This window comes from Felis catus, chromosome B3, assembly GCF_018350175.1.
Source record: "Felis catus isolate Fca126 chromosome B3, F.catus_Fca126_mat1.0, whole genome shotgun sequence".
Lineage (NCBI taxonomy): Eukaryota > Metazoa > Chordata > Mammalia > Carnivora > Felidae > Felis > Felis catus.
Window position 1 is genome coordinate 113,188,603 of NC_058373.1, and position 17,693 is coordinate 113,206,295.

Here is a 17,693-nt window from a genome sequence, read left to right on the forward strand (position 1 = left end):
CTGAAGGCAAAAGGAATACAGAGTGGTTAATGGAAGAAAATCGTTCTAAATACCAACTATGCCGGCACCTGGGTGGCTCAGTTGGTTGAGCATTTGACTCTTGATTTTGGCTCAGGTCATGATCCCAGGGTCATGGGATAGAGCCCCATGTCTTGCTCTGCACTGAGCGTGGAGCCTTCTTGAGATTCTCTGTCTCCCTCCGTCTGCCCCTCTGCCTTGCTCATGTGCGTGCTGTCTCTCTCTCTAAAAAAAAATTAAATTTTCGGTTGAGCATCTGACTTCAGCTCAGGCCATGATCTCACAGTCTGTGAGTTCCAGCCCCACGTCAGGCTCCGTGCTGACAGATCAGAGCCTGGAGCCTTCTTCGGATTCTGTGTCTCCCTCTCTCTCTGACCCTTCCCCATTCATGCTCTGTCTCTCTCTGTCTCAAAAATAAATAAACATTTAAAAAAATTAAATTTTTTAAAATGACATTATTATTAAAAATAAATAAATACAGGCTATGACCACATGACCAGTTACAGAAATGAGGGCTATAATTGTAAAGAATGTTTCCTCTTTATTTTTTTATGAAAATACTTGTATGCAAATATCTTTTTTCTTCCCTCCCCCCATTCTCTTATCATGTAACATAAGATATATTGTCCTTCTATAATAGTTTTAAAGATTTGTTAATTTTACATCATAGTATTTAAGTTCTATTATATCAGAAAGAAGAGTAAACATCATTAAAGGAGTTTATCGCTTCTGGGGAAGGAGTGCATTTTTGGTTGTATGCAAGATTGTTGTATCATGTTAGGCAGATTTATGGCCTTTTTTATTGTTTGTATTTGGAGAATATGGTTTAAGAAGATGTGTATGGATGCCTAGTTGATGAAGGGTGAGCTTGTGATGGTTAATTTTATGGGTCAACTTGACTGGGCTATTAGGTGCCCAGATGTTTGGTTAAGCATTATTCGGGGTATGTCTGTGAGGGCGTTTCTGGATGAGATTAACATTTGAATCCATAGATCAAGTAAAGCAGATTGTCCTCCCCAACATGGGTAGGCCTCATCCAATCTGTTGGAAGCCTGAATAGAACAAAAAAGGCAGAGTAAGGGAGAATTCACTTTCTCTGCCTGATTGTCTTTGAGCTGGCACATTGATTTTTCTCCTGCCTTTGATCTCAGACTTGGACTGGAATTTACACCATCGGCTTTCCTGGGTCTGTAGCTTGCTAACTGCAGACTGTGGGACTTCTCAGCCTCCAATACTGCATGAGCCAATTCCTTATAGTACATATCTATAATATATATCTATAATATGTGTACATAATCTATATATCTCCTATTGGTTCTATTTTTCTGGAGAACCCAGGCAAATACAGGCCCACAATACTTTTAGGGACCCATGAAAATGTTTTAATTTTAATTTCTTTTAAAATCAGGAGATGAATTGTAATAATAATAGACATTTAAAAATGAGTCAAGACTGGATTATATTTGTCTTTATGCCAACGTAGTTGTAAAATATAATTTTACATATATTTTTATGGAGGGATGAGCCCACAAAGGCGCAAGTGCCTAAGTCCCATGAAAGTCATAATGTGGCCCTTCTAACACTCCACAGTGCCCCATCCTTGAGGGTTGGGAGTCTTTTTGCCTAGGACCCAATGTCCACCCATTGGTTCCATGGGTTGACCAGGATGGTGTTTCTGTGGCCTTGCATTGACCTTGAAGAAGAGATTATTTTTGGAGTTGTTGTCTTTGAGTTATATCTATTAATAGAACTATGTGTGTGTCTAGTGGGAGGTGGGTCCAGCAGTGCCAAAAGCAGAGTAAACCAGAACCAGGCATAGATGAGTAATAGCCTCTCCTCTGGAAAGAGGATGGCTATCAAGGAGCACCTTCCCTGCCCCCACCACCAGTTTTCCTCTGTGTCCTGTCCTGGTTCTTGTCTAATTAGGTTGACTTCTCTCTCCTATAGATCAGGACTAAATATTTAGTAAGCCCACATTATGTGTCAGATACTCCTCAGGGCAAAGATAAACAACAAATGCAGCCTTTGCAGGCAACAGCCTCATAAACAAGATGTTAGAGCCCAGGCTACAAAGTGCTATGCAAAGATCCATTTTAATCCTACCTGGATGAACCCTGAAGGCTTCACAGAGGAGGAAGCACTTGAGGAGGGCTTGTGAAGATGAATATGATTTTGACCACAAATGTAGCCTCAGGGAAAAGGGGAGGATGGGCATGTATCCTTCCAACCCCCATAGGGAAGGATTTGTTTGTGATAGTCAGAAATGTGACAGAAGCAACAAAATTGCATTAAATGAGCTCTGTAAGTTGTGAGCCAAAAAGTGCAAGTGTTTGTTCTGTGACAGTGTAAAACTGACAATGTAAAACTTTCTTCTAGCCAAAGGGAAAAATGAAAGAAATGCAAATTAAGAGCATCCTGTCATAGAAGACCTACCACTATCACAAACTATTCTGTGTCCTGAGGTCTTTTTACTCACCTGCAATCTGACAGGAAAAGAAGGGAAGGAAGAGCATCCCAAGGAGATGGCTTGGCACAGGCAAAGGGGAGGAGGGCCAGGTTCTGGGAATGGCGGTAACGCTGTCAAGTCAGAAACAGGAGTATAACACTGGCATGGCCCCAGTCAAGCCTCATATCCCAAATGAGGAAACAGGTACTAAGTAAGACAAGGAGTATCCTTGCCTTTTGTGGTAAGTGGGTGGCCTCTTAGTGATAAGTTTGATAAACTCTGTGTCCAGAGTGTGTTTCTAGGGATCCAGCTATAAATATCCTAGCTGATTTAGGAACTATATAGTATAATATGGTATAATAAAAATATATGTCCTTTTTGGTTCTTTATCCTGGGTTCCTGGCACAAAACTCCTCAAACCCTTGGAATTCCCTGATAGGAATGTCTTTTGATATTCATACTGAGTCCTTTTGAACACACAGTAGTTTATGCTAAGGAGGTGACTCAGGGTAGAGTCTCCAGCTAGCTTCAGGATGGGGGGCTGATCACCAGAAAGACCAAACACGATTAGAGGGTGGAAATGTTCAGCCCCAGCTCTCAAACTCTTGGGGGTGGGGGAGGGGGCTGGAGATTGAGTTATATAAACTCTGAAACAATGAGATTCAGAGAACTTCCAGGTTGGTGAACACATCAAAGTGTTCAGTGAGTAATGTGCCCTGAAAGGGAATAGAAGTTCCACTCTCCCCTCTAGCCTCATTCTTTGCTCTATGTATCTCTACTATTTGTCTCTTCCTGAGTTGTATCCTTTATAATGAAATGGTAATCATAAGTAGAGGACTTTCTTTAGTTCTGTGAGTCATTTCAGTGAATTATCAGACCTGGTTTGGGGGAAATTGTGGAAACCTCTGAATGGGTCAGGTAAAAGTTAAGTGTCATCTGGGGATTCCACTTGCTGGTATTTAAAGTGGGGAGAGTCTTTGGGACTGAGTCCTAAAGCTTGTGGGATCTGATGCTAACTCCAGGTAGATAGTGTCAGGATTGAATTGAATTGAATTGAATTGAATTGAATTGAATTGAATTGAATTGCTAGACACCTAGTTGGTGATGGAGAATTGATGGAGAAAACAACACATATTTGGTGTTGGGAAAAAACACCCATGGGAGTCAGAAAAAAAAAACATGCACATAGAAATCACAATTCATAAGGAAACATCATCACCTTGGTTTAAGGAAGACAATTTACAAAGCAGCTCATGGACTTCACAGTTTTCTTATGACTAATTCAAAGTCCTTTTGGCTTTACAGCCAAGGCAATGAGAGTCCACAAAACCAGTTTTTTCCCCAGGAAAAACTAGATCTTCTGTTCATTTTGATGGTAAGCTGGAAAGCCCACATAGAGGCACTGAGTACCCAGGGTTCCTGGGGCTTCATGGCCTGGAAGCTCACTGGAAGCAGTTCCTTTTGGAAGGATGTGGAAGGAGGAAGCAGGACACCAGGTTCCAGCTTGCCTCTTCCACAGATGCCCTCCTTGCCTTTGGGCAAGTTGTTCACATCTCCACCTTCATGATCTCATCTACATAATGAGGGGTACTGGACTTGATGATTGCTAAATTCCACCCAGCCCTAAGATTGCCATCCATGCCTCTAACCTATGGAGGATGCCCCAGAGATTGCTGGAGGACACAGTTAAGGAATAAGTCCCTATGGGGCTTATCACATTGAATCACAATTAATGTTGAGTAAAGGAATTCTTCAGGGAAGCAAACAGCCCCAAATTACTCCCGCCCCACCCCTGAGCCAGATGCCCTCCATGAAATCAGGGAAACAGATAGATAGGGTGTTAGGCCAAGGTCAGCAGAGGCCGGGCATGGAATGATTAGGAGGGTGTCCTGTCACACATCTTATCTTTGGGTCCTGGCTTCCCAGTGTGTCCTTTCTCAGGAGGGGCAGCACAGTCACCACCTATTACATTTTCAAGGGCCTGCTAGTCTAGACAAACCGTTAAGACACTGAAATCTCATTTGATATGCACATGACACAGAGCAGGGGCTGGGAGGGGAATCTGCTATGCTAATGGTAGAGTCAGGATCCAAAAATATGTCTGCTGACATGAAAGATGGGTCGAAGTTAACAAGATTATGTTTTATAGGGAGATATGAGAATCTCAAGCTCAGATCTAAAAAAGACCACCTAGATCAGGGGTTGTCAAACCACAGCCTGTGTGCCAAATCCAGCCTGCAGCCGTTTTTGTAAAATTAGATTTTATTGGAACACAGCCACGTTCAATTGTTTATATACTATCTGTGGCTGCTGTCACACTACAGCAACAGAATTGAGTAGTTGTACAGGGATCGTATGGTCTACAATGTTTAAAATATTTGCTAGCAGAGGTCACATGAAATAGACAAGTCCTGATGCAGAGATTTGAATTTATAACAGCTTGAGTGAAAAGGTTAAAAAAAAAAATCATTTAGTCTGCATGAGTAGCATTATAATGTGAAGACAAGGTATGTTTTCAATAAGTCTCCTTTAGATGTAGGTGACCAAAAGTAATACAGAATTACCACAGGAGAAATGTACTGGAGGTATGCCATGGTATCTCACAGAAAAGAAGCCCTAGAGAAGGTGGTGAACCTCAGGAGCCATCTAGTCAGGAACTTTCTCCCCATCTCTCACCTCTCCTGCCTATGCCTGCTTCTCTCAGTACAGACCAGCTTTCTGCACATAACATGGCAACAGCAAGTTTCCTATCCCAAGTTTGATAATTTTCACAGATCTCTGTTTTTTCTCTTCTCCCTCAGCACAAAGAAGGATGACCTCTCCCAGTCTCCACCCTGCAGTTAGTTAAGTGAGGCTTTAGACTGCAGCCTGACTGGGGAATGTGAGTGGAAGTGATGTGCATCCTTTAAGGTAGAAGCTGTTCAAAGCAGACAGGATTTCTCCATGTCCTCCCCCCACCCCCTCCATTCCTTCACCCCCATCTGTGCAGCTGGAAGTGAAGGACTTTGTTTTTTAATGTTTATTTTTGAGAGAGAGATTGTGAGTGGGGGAGGGGCAGAGAGAGAGGGGGACAGAGGATCTGGAACAGGCTCTGTGCTGACAGCCGTGAGCCTCATACAGGGCTCGAACTCACAAACCGTGAGACTGTGCCCCGAGCCAAAGTCAGACACTCAACTGACTGAGCCACCCAGTCGCCCCTGGAAGTGAAAGACTTTTAAGAGGATGGAACCTTAGGGTGGAAAGATCTTGGATCCCTAAATCACCACTTGGAGAAGAGCTTCCGAGGAGAAGTACCCAACCCCCATCAAACTTTACATGGAAAGGAAATATATTTTCATTGGAATAAGCCACTAACATCTCGGGATTGATTCATTTCCACGGCATAGCCTACTCTGTCCTGATCAATATAGCTGCCAATAGCTGCTGAGTTTTTGTATCTCACAGTTGTAGCCACCAGAGAGGCACTCAAGTCCCCAAATCCCAAGAAATTAATTGATTGGAGCAGCTTAAATATAGTACCAACCTCTTGGCCAATCAGCTATCCTTGGGGACAGAATCATAGCTGAGCAAGGCAATCCCTACAAGGACCACGTGGTGGAGTTTTGGGGGGTGCAGTTCCCAGAAGAAAGCCTGGAGAGTTGGAGGGGGTGGAGGGAAGAAAAGGCAAAGGGAGACAATAGACAATAGTCCTGGCCTACCAAGCATTGGAGTGTTAGGCTCTGAGAATAGTGGTTTTTTTTTTTCTTTTAAGTAGGCTCCATCCCCAGCACAGAGCCCAACACACAGCTCGAACCCATGACACAGAGATCAAGACTTGAGTTAAAATCAAGAGTCAACACTTAACCAATTGAATCACTCAGGCACCCCTCTGAGAATAGTATCTTTAAAGAGATCCTGAGTTGGGATTCCTGGAAAATCCATTAGGACAGATTGGAAAGAAGAGAGAGTAGGGTGGTGAGGAAAAAGCCTCAAAGAACTCTGACCCAAGATGTAGAATTAAAGGAAATGTGAACGTTTAATCTAGGAAATGGAGGAGTTGGCAGGGACACAGGGACTCTCTTCAAGTTGATAAAGGACTATCCCATGAGAGGGACCCTGCCATTCTCCAAAGGGCCATACTCGCCCCAGAAGGTGAACATGACAGGAAAGTCACACTGCAGCACAACTTGAGGAAGAACGTTCTATTTGGACCAGCTAGGAGGGGCTCAGACTCTTTTAGCCCTAACTTGAGTCCTACGTTAGGCTGAGATGGCTGTTATGAGGCCACACCAGCCAGGTAGGTCAGAGCCACTGAAGATGACACTCCTGCATTCCTGTCCTGGTTGCCCATTCCCCTCTAATACTGAGATTCTCAGAATTACTTTAAATTGGTCACCCAGTATGACCAAAAGGCCAAGTGAACTTTGATGCAAGCTATCGGCACAGCATGGTCCACACTGTCCAGAGACAGCCTCCTTCCTCACAGCACACTGGAGCCCTGGAAGAGGGCTGCTGTGGACACCCAGGAGACCCTGGGAACAGGCTCTTTCACAGCCCTGGTTGCTGATCCTTGAAGCCAAGGCTAGGAGGCAAGGCATAATGATGTGGGGGGCAAGGTAGGAGAGATCTCCCAACAACTGTCCCAGGACCTTGTGGTCTGAGGGGCAGAAACAACACACTCCCAGAAACAACTTAAAGACTAAGATAGTGCTACATTGTGTAGAATCAGGGGTCTTCTTCCCTTGTTTTATAGATGAGGCCCAAACGACAATGCAACTTAAGCTACTGGCCAGGCCAGGATCAGAATTCTGCTCTTCAAGGTCTTATAGGAAGCAGAGCAGTGTAGGGTGGTGGTTAGGAGCAGAGGCCAGAGCTCGGCCACCTGATTCTGCTACCTACCAGCTCTGTGACTGTGGGCAAGCTAACTTACCTCTCTACCCGTTTCTCAATTATAGCATCTACTTCAGAGGCTGTTTTGAGGATTGGACTGGTTGTGATTTCCAAGGCTCAGAGATCACATAGATAGGAAGAGGCAAATCCAGGACTTGAACCCAGATCTGTTTGATCCTGAAAGCCAAGTGTCTCTTGCCCCTTACCCTCACCAGGCTGCCTCTCTCAGCCCATAAAAGGAAATCTTTTCAGTTATTTTCTCAGGGAGGGCTCCCTTGGTCAAGCTTGTATGTGCTAGAAGCTTGAGAAGTTTCTGTTCTCACACATGGGGAAACTGAGGCACAGACTGTCACAACAACATGTCACCTTCAGGAAGGGGAACTGAGTAGTGAAACCTGCATCAGATGGCTTTTGAGTCAGGTTATTGAAGTGAAAAGTAACCACAAGATACAGAATAAAGGCCTGAGCTATCAACTTGGCCCTAGGACTCAGTGTAAAGAGGCTAGATTGGGTCCAATTGCCCTTTGCCCTGGTTTCAGGTCACCATGAGCCTGCTAGCCATTGGACGAGGGAACCCCTGAGGGGTGGAGCAGGAGAGAGCAAAGATACAGCAGCACTAGGAAAAGCACCCTGGCAACCCAAGTGGTGAGACAGCAGGTCTGCTTGAGGCTCCAAGCCCTGCCCAGAATGCTTCACCTTGGCCTCACAGGTCCCTGGGATGCTGAATCCTCAACCACCTTCCCTAGATCAGGCTGTCGCCTTCCTTCCCATCAGGGTAGTATAAATAGATTTCAACTGTACCTATTTTTTCCCCCAAAAGTTGCTGATGGATTTGGCTGTTCCTAATCCCATGCCAGGTCGGGGTGATGTCCCCGTCTCTGTCATGCGGTTTAGAGGCTCAGAGTTGGGATAGGAAGCCAGGGAGTAGATAAGGGGCTGCTGAGTCAGAAATGTGTGCAAGGTACGGCCATCTGCCAGGCTGGGGCTGTGGTTCCTAAGCTGCCAAAGGAGTGGCACAGAAGATGACCCAGGTTTAGAGCTCAGCTGAGAGCATTGAGAGAATAAGAAAGGTAGTAAGGGTGGCTGTCATCCTTGACCCTGGCTCTGCCACTTACCAGCTGGCTGATCTCTGGCAAACTAATGTCTTTGAGCCTCAATTTTCTTATCTGCAAAATAGGGAAGAATCATACCTCCCTCTCAGGAGGATCTTTGAAAAGATACCAAATCCTCAGGTATACCAGCTGCAGAGCAAGGGCTGGCTTACGAGCAGGATGGGGTGGGGGTAAGAGCCTGGCTTCCAGATCAAAGTGCTTGGGCTCATACCCTGGTTCTGTCACTTTCTGGCTGCTTGGACCTGGAGGTACTGTGGGGGGCTGGGGAGGAGTACTCTGCTCTTCAGTTTCCTCACTGACAAAACAGACACAGACAAATGCTTCATGCAATTGTTATGAGAATTTAAATGGTTTAGTACTTGAAAAACACTTAGAACAGCGTTTGGCACATAATACACTAGAATCTGTTAAATACCAGCTGATGTTCTTTTTCATCCATGTAAACTCATGCAATTTTACCTGTTGAAATTTCTTTTCCGCATCTGGTAAACATATCCTCCTTGAAACTGTCATCTCTCCTTCCTATTAAGGATTGCACTGTAAGTCCTTTCCTTCATGTGCCACTAATTGCACAGTATCCCCTGACTGTTTTTCCCCCAGCCTTCTGGCTCTCTTCGTCTCCAGAAGTCAGCATAGATCGCTGTCCACTCTCTCCTGTTTGCAGCACTGGGCTCAGCGGGGGCTTCCTGAGTGTGCAGAAATCCAAATACCTGTCCAGTTCGCTCCATGATTGGAACGCTGTCTGTTCATTCATTCATCAAACACTAATGGGGTCCCCATCATGTCCTAGGCACTGTGTTAGGCACTGGTGGCATAAGATGAATAGCCAAGTTCTCTGCACTTACAGAACTCACAAGTCAAGAGATGAGGAGGTCAAAAAGTGAGAAAACAGATCATTAAAGTAGACTTGTATAGGTTAAACAATGAGAGGAAGCCCTGAGTCCCATGGGAACACAAAGGAGGGACTCTAACCAAGGAGGGGAAGGGAGGATTGGGAACAGTCTCCTAGAAGAGGTGACATCTCCTAAAGGGCACCATGCCCTGGCCCAGGGCACCTGTTGAGCACCTGTGGACACTGCTGGCCATCTGCTGTGCTGTCCTCTCCAAGGTGGCTGACTCGGTCCTACTCCCCAGCTGACCCTCAGTTCCTGCTCCTTGCACATTCCCTCCTGCCACTAGGCCTTTCACATGGCATCCCCTCTCCCAGCAGTATTCTTTGGCTCCCAGTTAATGACTTTGTTTAGATCTGGGTTCAAATGGGACTTCCTCCAGGTAGTTTCCCCTGACCTCTCTGACTAGGTTAAATCTCCCCATCAGACACACTCCTAAAAATTTGCACCCCTATTTTGTAGCCCTGACTACATTATACAACTGTTTAATTCTCATCTCTTACAGATCAAACACAAGGTTAAATGAATAACTGAATGACTGAATGAATACATAATCACTGAATAAGGCGGGACAATGTGTATGTTAATCCTGAAAGGCTGGAAATTTCTGCTTCCTTTTAAAGGTACTTATCATAATCACTTATTTATAATAACTATCATTTATTATATGTAATAAGCATTGCAAAAAGTTCATTTGTTCACTCATTCACAAATATTAATGAAGCACCTCTTTGGGGGTGGTCACAGTTCTCAGCACTGGGATGAGAAAACAGTGAGTTAGCAATGCGCCGTGCTCTCTGGACCGTGTGTCCGGTGGAGAAGATAAAATAAAGAGACAAAGGCATAAAGTGACAAAGGCATGAGGAAAGAAATCAGGCTTTAGAAAGTGACCAGCTGTTATAACCCCACAGCTGCCGACCTTCACAGCTCATCCTGTTCTCTAGGATATCTCAAGGAGAAGCATGAATGACTCAGGAAATCCAGGAGAGCGCCTTAGAAAAGTCCAGCCAGTGGGCCGGACTTGAGCCACCTGGAACTGGCTCCCTAGTGCAGGCTTGCAGGGGGGCTGTGTATGGGGGGGTGGGTCTCTGTTGTTGGCACCAAATGCTCAGGAGCAGCAGGCTGGCTGGGCTAGGAGGTGATGGGGCACCTGAGGCCCCAGATGGAGGTAGATAAGGCACAGCTGTTGTCTGTTGCCAGGTGTCTTCCGCTGGCCAGAGAGCTACTATTTGCTGCTGACACAATGGCCTGACGTACCCCTGCCTCAGCAGCCAGGAGCGGGAAGTGAGGGCTGAGCTGGCCAGTCCCTTGTGACAGTGAGTCCTGCAGCCTTGAAACCTGAGGAGATGGCTTGAAGTCAGTGCTTGCCGACGCTTCCCCACTGGGGGTGAATATTAGGCTATGAATCTTTACTGCCCTGAACATGGGACTCCTTATAGTAGATACATGGGTAACAGAGTCAGTGTGGGGACTGCTCTAGGGAGGATGGACATGGGGGTGCAGCTGGAGTGGAGGGAGCCTCTCCCTCAGGCTCAGAGTTGATGAAATGATGGGCAGTTCTCTGCCCTTTATGGGTTCATGATAACACCTGCCAATTCCCTTGTTCATTCAACAAATGTTTATTGAGCTCCTACTTTGTGCAGACCCACACTGTGCTGGTTGCCTGTGATGTGGCAGTGAATGAGATGTGGTCCTTGACCTCCCTCAGGTCACCTGGGCAACATTTCGTTGTTTCTAAAAAACTCGTCAGGATCTTAAGCAATCCTTGTTACAATCCTGTGAGTCCCATGAGAGCATTACTGTTGTTACCATTTGATGGATGGGGAAAAAAGGTTAGTTAATTTGCTTAAGGGGAAGCAAGATAAAACCAGCAACCGGGTCTTGTTTATCCTTTTGCTGAGCCCCCACCAAGGGGAGTCAGGGAAGTGGTACTATATTGTTTTTTAATGGTTCACCCTTACCATTAGAGTCGGAAAGTAAAACTTGACAAAGTAGGGAAGGCTTCATGGAACCCCTGACCTTATTTTCCCTATTCATTATTTCATTTTTAGTGCCTTAGTCCTGAATAGAACCAACACCCTTGACAGGCAAAAAGGTAGATCAGAGACCTATTTGAAGTTCTTGCCATTCACCCCTAATGTCACACTTTGGTGCCCACCCTGATCAGTTTTTCTTAGAAGACCTCACTGGCTGGACGCAAACCCAACTTGGTTTGGAGTTGAAACACCTGCTTGGTTACACGTACACTTCATAATACTCAGAATCTTACTCTTCTATGCTTGTGCTTCTGTGCTTCCTTCCTCACCAAAGAGCACCCTGTTCCCCATGCAGGTAATCAATAAACCCTAACTGATTACTTGATTGGGAACAACAAATATATAGTTGAAGTGCCTGGAAATACGATCTCCCAAAGGCTGCCAGCCAGCCAGGGGCTCAAGGGACAGGTGTTTTCTGATGGATGTGCTTGTTCATCTCCAAGGCAAAGTTTAAAGTGAGTGACTGAGCATTATTTTAGAACAGCGTAAAATTGGAAACATGCAAATACTCAGTGATAGGGGAATAACTAAGCTATATTAAGGTTATATTATGATTCTGGAAGACTCTTTAGTTTTTAAAAGTGATCTTAAAATGCCACACAGAGAAATGTGTACCAGGTACCAAAGTAAAGAAAAGCAGAATCTGCAAAGAACAGAGAGGTATACATACATACACTTCAAAAGATGAGAAGAAAACTTAACTGTTTGTGTGTATATGGAGGGGGAAAAGTTCATTAAGCCAAGAGGATGGTTGTAGTAGGGTCGAATCTGTCACACTGTGTGGTGTAAGGGGGAGAGTCCCTTGGACTTAGATGGCCCAGGGACCCTCATGTTGTCAATTCTGGACCATGTGATCTTGAACCATCCACTATCCTGATCTTTAGTTTGTTATCTGTCAAGTGTGAATTTTACACTTGTCCTGTCTCACAAGGTAGGATGTAAGGCCATTTCGAGTTTTTATTTACCCCCCCCCCTTAATATGATATTTATAGATTTCCATGTAGAAGTAATAATGTGTTGGACTGTAAGGTCCTATTCACACCTGGTCCAGAAACTACAAAATATACAGCATATAAATGTTATTATCTTTCTGAAATCCAAAAAGCTTTGCAAAACCCCATGGGTTTTGAGTTAAGGAATCATGGATCTGTACTAAGCATGTTAGACATATCATTTTATTTAACTTAACCTTCACAATAATCCTACAGAGTAGGTTTTATCATTCCCATTTTACAGATGAGAAAACTTGTGTGTATAGAGATTAATTTGCCTCCCAATTAATAAGTGGGCCAGTTCAGATCAGAAGCATTCAAAGCCCATGGTTTTGGCCATGATGAGCATGCCAACAGGAGCCCAAAAATGCTTGCTGGAGTGACATCTGCTTGCATTTGACTTGTGAGACTACGAGAATATTTCTCCTAATATCTGACACTGAGTGCATGCCAACCACTTGTCAAGCGTTGTCTCATCTGATCTCCACATCTCTGGGAGATTTGGCCTAGTATTAGCCAAAACGGAGGCTTAGATAGGTTATATAACATGCCCAAGTAAGTCAGGGACCTGGGATTCAAACTCAGGTCTAAAGACTTCAAAGTCAGAGATGTTGCATCTTTCATGAGGCAGCCAGGAAGTTCTTAGGGCAATGTGGAGTGTAGATGGTCACATTCCGGAGACCAAAAAACGGCTGGTTGCAAAATAGAGTCATGAATGTGGAACCATCTAATCCTTCCTCTTCCCTCCCCTCCCCTCCCCTCCCCTCCCCTCCCCTCCCCTCCCCTCCCCTCCCCTCCCCTCCCCTCCCCTCCCCTCCCCTCCCCTCCCCTTCCCCTCCCCTCCCCTCCCCTCCCCTCCCCTCCCCTCCCCTTCCCTCCCCTTCCCTTCCCTTCCCTTCCCTTCTGTTCAACGAGGTCAGCTCTCGAGGACATGAAATGTAAACTAGGCTTGGGTGCCAAGTGCTTTCAGCAGAGTCATAGGAAAAATATATGAAAATATATCTGATGCACAGATATGTCAATCAGAAGGAGAAAACATGTTGTTTCTTAGAATGTTCAGGGCCTACACAAAAGCAGAAATGATGAGATATTCCTGTAAAAGGCACCATCTGGTCCTGCTGGTCAGCAGGCCTAAGACCTTGGGGTAACAGATTGAGTGAAAGTCAGCAAAATAACACCTAACGTCATTTCGTTTTCGTTTCTAAAGTTATCCAAGGAAGAGGTTTGGTTTTTGGTATCAAAGAGGTCTAGACAAAGTTCTGTCCCCTGCCTTGACCTTTGGCTTTGGTTCAGCAGGAGGGACTGTCTCAGGGAGCTGCCTGCGGGCAAGCCAGGGAGGTGTAGTAGGCACTAGTAGATGTCCTTGACTGTCCACCCAGAGGTGGCTGGCAGACTGCCTATCTTTAAAGGACTCTTGGGGACCCTACTACAGAAAAGGATAGGTCCTAAATCAGATTAATCCCAATTGGATTAGAGCTGAATCCTGGAATATATGCAAAATTTGAAAGGTCCTGATCTATACTTCTGGGTGCTTTATAGTTTATGAAAGAAGGGCTTAGGTCTGGGTGCTCCCATGTCAGAGCTTCCTCTAGCTTTCAGCAATCAACCTAAGACTCAAAAACAGGTGCAGGGGTGCCAAGCATACACCATAACTGGCAAGGTCTCCTGGAGATGGAGCAGGAACTAGATGGGAGGTTTAATTCAAGGCCTGAGCAGCATCTCATGAAGGTTAGGAAGGGGGAGTGTGAGGGCTAAGGTCCGATCGCAGCTAACAGTCAGATGTTTAAAAGTCAGGTATATAGCAGGGATCTGGATTGTCAACCTACATAAGATTCTTACTACTGTGCAGAGAGCAGGGGATGGGGTTGGTTATAAGCAACAGAGTCAACTAACATAAACCAAAAAGGAGTTAATTGGAAAATGCTGAGGGGCACCTCAAGGAGTCAAAGGAAAGGCCAAAGGACACGCTTAGAAAAAAAAAACCCAAATGGTGGGATGTTTTAAACTCTCACCAACTAGGGTTACCAATGTGCCCTGGTCTGCCCAAGACTTTCCCAGCTTTGGCACAGGAAGTCCCACATCCTAGGAAAGGCCTTTAAGGTCCCAGGCAGACCAGGGTGACTGGTCATCCTACAACCAGCAGGGTGGTGGGCCAGAGTTGACCAGAGAAAATTCCTCATGGGCAATGTTCACAAAACTTTTAATAACATAAATGTCTATTCCATTTTACAATATTTTCTTCACTGAACCGGAATCTAATGCCCTTCTTGTTGCTCCAAGCCTTTGATGCAGTCACTCTTACATTCAGTCTTAGAGGGGAGGCTAGGATGTGCTCCCGGTGAATTAAACTAAGCTGACTAAATTTGAACTACATCCACCAAGCTAAATCTCAGAGGAGCTCAGCAACTTGTCAAGAGTCATATAGATAGTTGGGCTGCCTTGGTGGCTCAGTTGGTGTCCAGCTTGATTTCGGCTCAGGTCGTGACCTCACGGCTCATGAGGTCGAGCCCCACATTAGGCTCTGTGCTGACAGTGTGGAGCCTGCTTGGGATTCTCTCTGTCCCTCTCTCTCTCTACTCTTCCCCCCGCTTGTGCTCTCTCTCTCTCAAAATATATAAAAATAAACTTAAAAAAAAAGTTATACAGATAGTAAGTGGCAAAGCCAAGGTTAGACTTAAGTCTGATTCGATACCTGTGCCGTTCCCCCACCATTGCCCTCCTCTGGGGTGTCCTAATACTACCAGTCCCTGGAGACCCCAAGGTCTGTGGGTGTGATGGGGGTCTGAGCTTCCTGGTAGCTTCAGGAGGGCCTCGGAAGGCCCATATCACAAAGGTTAGAGCATATGAGGTGAGGTGAGGTGTGTGTGTGTGTGTGTGTGTGTGTGTGTGTGTGTGTGCGCGCACGCGTGTGTGTGCACGTGCATGCACGTGAGTGCAAGAGAGAGAGAAGGAGAGAAAGAAGGAGAGAGGTTTCATTTGTAGAGCTCTGCAGGACCCTGCATGCAATCTTCTCCAGGTTGGGAATGCTTATGTAAAGAGAAGGGTTTGCAGAAACCAAACAGACCCACCCTTCAGTTATGCTAACCCCATCCATGACCCAGCCTCTAGGAGGACATGCTAAGGGTACAAGGGACCCCAGGCTCTGCCTGCAGTCCTCCCCTGCCTGGTCCTGTTCCCTCAGGAGGGACCTCACAGTTTTCCATCCTTAAGAACTCTCTCCATCTCTCTTCCCTATCCCCTCCCCCTGACAAGGCCTCCAGCGACTTCCACACTCTGACCCCTGACCCCATCCCATACTTCTCCTTACCCACTGCCTCACCAAGCATCAGCCACAGTGGCCTTTGAGATGTTCCTCAAACTATCCGAACTTACTCCCAGCTTTGGGCCTTTCTACTAACAGTTTCCTCTGCATGACATCATCCCCATCTTCACAGGCTGATCCTCCTCATTATCCAGATTTCAAGCCAAATATCATCTCTTCCCAAAGACCTTTCAGGGCCACTCAATCTAAAGGAGCTCCCTGTTCATTTGCATACCCATCTGTTTTAATGTATTACAACCTGTTATTTTCTTGTTTATCATCTGTCCCTCCTGCCTTGGTTTACAAGACATTTCATGATCTAGGCTGGGCTTCCTGTGAGCTCCATTGTTCACCCCTGGGAGCTCATGCAGACCCACAGAGACCCTGCTCTGGGTTCCCTGCCTTGCACGTGGGGTCCTTTCTACCTGGAGGCTGATCTTTGCCCCACCTCCCCCTTTGCCCCACCTCCCACTCTCCAGGTTGTATCAGACAGAGAAATATTTCCTGACCCCTAAACCTAGTTAATTCCTTCTCCCCTACATCAGCCCAACAGGGTTCTCGGTGCCCCGTAATTCAGGTAAAGGCATCACACAGGGAGGGCAGAGATGAGTGTTCCCTGTTCACTGTTGTGCTGTGGGTCTAGCACAGGACCTGGTGCACAGTAGGGTAGATGGACAAATGAAATCTGCTGCATCGACAGCACTGGAAGAACTCAGCCATTGTGGCTGGCAGGCTGTCACACTGAGAGTTTCCAGGGAGACAGCTCCCACCTGAGTGTGCCTGAACTAACCTGAGAGCTGGGGGTAGATGAAGACCATGCTGCTGGCAAAAGGCAAGGTGTAAGACTGTTCCAATGAGAGGAGCACGGGGACAGGGAGCAGGGGCTGCAGGGAAGTTACATGCTGTTCCCTCCAGATTGCACAGGACTGAGGGGGAGGTGAGGAATGAGGCCAAACCACAGAGGGCTATATAAGACTGGAGGAGGCAGAGAGCTTGATACTAAAGATAATGGGAGATCATTAAACAAGTCTGGAATAGGGAGTGAAATGGTCAGATCTGCATCTAAACGGAAAAACCACAGCAGCTGGAAGTGTTTTGGGATGGAGAGCTTCATCCTCAACCTAAATCCTTGAGATCTGTCCCAGGGCACCTCGCACTAACTTCTAGCTCTTGCTCTTAATCAGTACAAGATGCAAAGGCTTCGGTAGAAATCTCCCTCCTTAATCCTTGTAGTGGGTTCAGTAGTGCTCCCCCCCCACCTCCGCCGCCCAAATATTTAGCCACATTTAAATCCCAGAACCTGGTGAATGTGACCTTATTTGGAAAAATAATTAAGTTAAGGATCTTGAGATGAGATCATCCTGGATTACTGAGATGGGCCCTAAATCCAAAGACAAGTGTCCTTAGAAGAAGCAGAAAAGAAGACTCAGATAGAAGAGGAGGAAGCCATGTGACCAGAAACTGGAATGGAACAGCCACAAACCTAGGAAGCCAAGACATGCCAACAGCCACCAGAAGTTGGAAGGGGCATAGAAAGATTCTCCCCTAGTTTCCAGAGGGAAACCCCTGTTGATACCTTAATTTTAGATTTCTGACTTCTGAACTGTGAGAGAATAAATCTGTGTTGCTTTAAGCCACCCAGTTTGTGGTAATCTGTTACAGCAACCCTAGGAAACTAACATAACTCCATACTCAAACTAAGATGCAGCCTCAGGGGCCCTTCACCATTGGTGGACCCTTATAAACTTGGAAATCTTCCTTTCTGTTTGGAAGGTAGGCTTGTAATAGAAGCATGGAGCCAGACCAGACTGTCAGTATATCCTTCTCTATAGTTCTTGGCACTGAAAGGACACCTTTGTCCACACCAAGAAATGTATCACCAGAATGAAGCAATAGACAAATCAATGGAGCTGGGTCTTGGGCCAAGCTCCAAAGATGCTGAGAGAGAAGCTGGCAGGGCTCTGTGGAGACTAATGGTTTGGTAAAATCAGTAGGACAGTGAGTTGCTCTATGGTGGTGGGCACAGATA

At 45.8% G+C, this 17,693-nt stretch overlaps 1 long non-coding RNA gene across 1 annotated transcript in view; it reads left to right on the forward strand.

Moving 5' to 3' along the window:
• LOC111560896 overlaps positions 1-12,990 on the forward strand; it is a 41,384-nt gene extending 28,394 nt beyond the window's left edge. Inside the window, exons 2-3 of the long non-coding RNA XR_006599714.1 lie at positions 9,841-9,958; positions 10,536-12,990. This is a non-coding gene — a long non-coding RNA (uncharacterized LOC111560896). The remainder of the gene's footprint in view (positions 1-9,840; positions 9,959-10,535) is intronic.
• Positions 12,991-17,693: the final 4,703 nt, after the last annotated feature.